Raw genomic sequence first — 4,143 nt, forward strand, 5'->3', positions numbered from 1 at the left:
TATTTGGTAGATTAAAATAAAATAAATAGGTATTGTGGTGATAGTGACCCGTGCGTTCGTACGAGTAACTTCATGTATACATAAAGTCATTCAATGGAAATATAATTTTAAATCAAATTAAAATTATGTTTATGTTTTATGACATAGGTGCATAGAATTGAACAAAAAAATTCAATTTATTTACAACAAAATTCTTTCAATTTATTTGCAACAAAATAAATTAAACAAATATTTTGTATTAAAATAAAAAATATATTGTGATGATAGTGACCCCTGAAAATAGTGAAATTCAAGTATAATTTTTTTGATTTTAATGTTATTCATATCAATAATAATTGGCAAAGTCTTAAGATTCGAATATGAAAGTTCATGTGCTGCAGTCGATTTCAATTTGTCCAAAGAAGTAAAAAATAACGCAGTTCCAACAAAAACTCATCTTTCAACATTTACATTAATGAGACAGTCATACATTACTTTTGTAGCTTCAACAAACATTTAAATTGATTACAAAATTTTCTTAAGTTAACATTGAGTATAAGCTATAGCAGACCTAGTACAAAAGCTGCTATGGTGCAGCTATAAAGTAAAAAGCAGGACACAATGCTGCTATGGTGCAACTATCAAGTAAAAAGCAGGACACAATGTTGAGAATCGTGATTGTGTACCTGCAAAAGTGAATTTTTTAAAGAGTAGTAATATACAAATTCAAAAATTAGTAATGATGAATAATAGATGGCCCTAGTATACCTTACAGATTCTCACAGTATACCTTACTTCTAAAATTGTTAACTATGGACCATAGCTTATGTCATCCAATTACTCTTATCTCCTAAGAGATTAAACAATTCTGCAAGTTCCCAATAACTTATTTCAATGCATTAGAATCAATAAATGGAAACAAACAAAAGTGGAAAAGACAATCATACCTTAAGCTCTATGCCACAATTAAGTACAATCAAATAAACCAGTCCATAACAATTCTTTAAGCTCTTAACTTAATAGCCACCGATATTGCTGACTTTCTAACAACACAGATACAAATCCTCCAATGTGGAAAACTATATTTCATTCTGATATAAGCTCAACTGCTCAAGTTCTCATCACTATATTTGTACTCATACAATCCATATTTAATGAAGATTCATGTGCCTTTTCTCATTGCCCCTTTTTCATGGTAAATGTTAATCATCATACATATCCTCTTATAAACAAAATAAGAAATAATAACACATACTTAACCAAACAATTTACTTAAGTACTCAGTTTCAAAACTCCTCGAGTAAATGGTACTAACAACCCCACCAACTCAAATAAATTAAATACAGTGAAATGAAATCCAGAGTTAGAATTTGAATTCAAGAGAAAATTGAAAAATCAATGAAGATCTAGTTCAAATTTCACTCAAGAAAGAAAAATTTATGATAACTCAGTTCAAATTATATTCTAAAATAGCAAAACCAATTAACACCCAATACAAATTACAACCCAAAACAAAAAAATCAATCAACACTCAGTTTCAATTTCAACCTAAAAACCATAAAAAAAAAGTCAAAATGCAAACATGGATAGTAATCTTTGGCACGACAAGAAAATCTACCATAGTTTGCTTCCTTGGTATAATACTTTGTTGGTCTTGATGTTCCTTCTTAAATTATTCCTTCTCAGGTTCAAACTGCAATAATAAACCAAATCAAGAAACCAGTTAATAAATATTTTTGTTAATTTCATCGTTGCATCTCAGCAAACAGCGGTATAGAAGTGCAAATGACTTTACATGAATAGGATGAAAATCATATTCTGAAAGAAAATTGGTGTGCAAAATTCAATTTGCTTACAACTAACGTTGATTAATCTGAGAACTAAAAAAGAAAAAGAAAGAAAATTGGTGTGCAAAATTCAATTTCCTTACAACTAACATCAGCAGCTTATGAAAGAACACGGTTCATCATAACAAAAGTTGAGGCTTTCTAGAATGCTCCCATCCCATTGTCTAACCCTTATCCCCAACATATTTCATTGGCGCATAACTCACCATAGTATCAATCGCAGCAAAACCACTTACTCTGCAAATTCATTCAAATTTCATCTCAAAAATAAAATAAAGCTCATCAAAGAGGGGACATTCAAAACCTTAACACAGACACTGAAAAGAAAGACTAACATGAACATGAACTACTTAGTTTTACCTTTCGAGGAAAATCGTCATTTTGGAAGACAAGATCAGGCTTATGCGGGGGTAGCAACGTGTGCGACGATATTGGTCTCCTTCTCTTCTCTAGCCTTGTTGAAAATAACAGTAAAACCTTCAGATGAGGCAGAATTGTTCACATCCCACTCACCAAATTTCAGCTTTAAAGTGTGTTCCTGAAACATTAAGCATACAAGACTGAGATTAAAAGAAAACTGTCAATAAAATGTACCTAGCAGTAGAAGTTTCTGAATATGCTTTTCAGCCTTTGTTTCTAACTCTATTCTTCTTTCAATTTCTGCAGTCTGCAAATGCATATAACCATTATGAAATTAAAATCTGTGCAACACTTTCAATTTATGAAAAAGAACAATAAAGAGATCCTTTTACCTCCGACGACAGGGGAAAATCTTTGAGATGCAAGCTTCGACGAATATGAGGATTTTGTTGGAGAATCAAGATTCGGATGAGAGACGTCAAGAAATCTGAACACATAAGCATCAGGGCTAGTATTATTGTGTAACTTCTGGTGCCATTCCTCCATGATTCCACCCTTGCAATCGTTATTGCTATGAAAATCATACAGAAATTTTCCATGTAATTTAAGATCAATACACGGAGAGATCATGATACTAAAACATACCTCAAAACCCAAATATTAAATATTTTGCAAAAATAAAATTAGGGGAAAAAACCCTAAAAAAAACCAATCAAATTCAAAATACATAAATCTAAACAAATATCTCAAACAAACCCCTAAAATTTGGGACAAAATATAAGATAGAGAGAATCAAACCTGCAAAGCAAGTTGTCTAAAAGCCTTTCTAACTTCAGATTCAGAAGCACCTGGTAGTTTGGTAGTATGTTTTATAAGAATCCACTACAGAAGAAGATGGAGATCAACAAACCCAAACTCTGTTCATCTTATTTTGTTTCTTTCCCTTTCTTCCAAATTGCATACATGAAGTAGAAGATCCATTACCATCAATAACACCAGAAGCTGTAGCAGCAGTCATTCTTAAAAACACAAAAACAGAGACGAAGGAGAAAATGGCGGCGGTAGATTTAGGATTTGAGGAGATGAAGGGGAAGTTTTTACAAAGATGAAGATAGAAAGCGGGAGAGAGAAGAGAAAAAGGGAAAGAATTTTGAATTTTGAATCTTGAAGTGAGAGAGAGAGAGAGAGAGAACGAAAGAGAGAGAGTAATATTGATGAATGGGTTTTTAGGTTACAGGGAAAAACCAAAGGATATTAGGAGAGACCCAATAGAAATATTAAAAGGGGAGTGCCATTTGATTGGTGGAAATAAATTTTTGATTTAGCCAATTACAAAAAAGGGCTTTTGTAAGAGTAATTAATTTTTGCATTAAGGGTAATTAAGGGAGTTTGGTAGTATGTTTTATTGATAGGTAGGTAATGATGCTCTGACTTTTGTTGTTAGTTTTGCTAACTTTATTTTTGTTTCTTTGCAGAGAGGATAGCTCTAATTTTGTTCGCGTAATATTGAATATGGTTAATCTCCGAGGCTCATCGAGTAATTCGGATGCGCACATGAGTCATTTTTTATTTTTTTGTATAACATAAATTTTACTTGTCTTAATAGGTTATAAATTATGCAAACCAAGGGTTTATGGCACCTATATATTTCATTTAGTTAGTATTAAAAAAATAACACCAATTGGCAAGTTATATACCTTCCTCATTAAAATGATCCCACCTCCATGTGGGTGTGCCAATACCAATCGACAACTTGGTGCCATAAACCATTTTTAAAGGCGTCTCCTTAGTGGAGGATGGCATTTTATAAGTGACATTTAAATGGGGAAACATATATTGTATACGAGAGATTTGAAGTATGATAAAGTTAAATAACAATAAATGAAAGACCTTTATCTTCCTCAAGCTTCTTTTACGACTTCTCATCTTGTACGACTTCCTTGACACCATAGTTTAC

The 4,143-nt window shown here is 32.0% G+C and overlaps 1 long non-coding RNA gene across 6 annotated transcripts; it reads right to left on the reverse strand.

Moving 5' to 3' along the window:
* Positions 1-323: 323 nt before the first annotated feature.
* Positions 324-3,417, reverse strand: LOC131606692 (uncharacterized). Of its 6 annotated transcripts, none has more exons than XR_009284977.1 (7): positions 2,985-3,417; positions 2,579-2,757; positions 2,187-2,493; positions 1,910-2,063; positions 927-1,672; positions 770-847; positions 332-665 (listed from the first exon to the last, which is right to left on the reverse strand). It is a non-coding gene; the product is annotated as an uncharacterized LOC131606692 (long non-coding RNA). The 6 variants fall into 6 exon arrangements; XR_009284975.1 differs by having other exon boundaries at positions 748-847; XR_009284978.1 differs by having other exon boundaries at positions 324-1,164; positions 1,598-1,672.
* Between the last annotated feature and the right edge of the window lie 726 nt (positions 3,418-4,143).

This window comes from Vicia villosa, linkage group LG5 (assembly GCF_029867415.1).
Source record: "Vicia villosa cultivar HV-30 ecotype Madison, WI linkage group LG5, Vvil1.0, whole genome shotgun sequence".
NCBI lineage: Eukaryota > Viridiplantae > Streptophyta > Magnoliopsida > Fabales > Fabaceae > Vicia > Vicia villosa.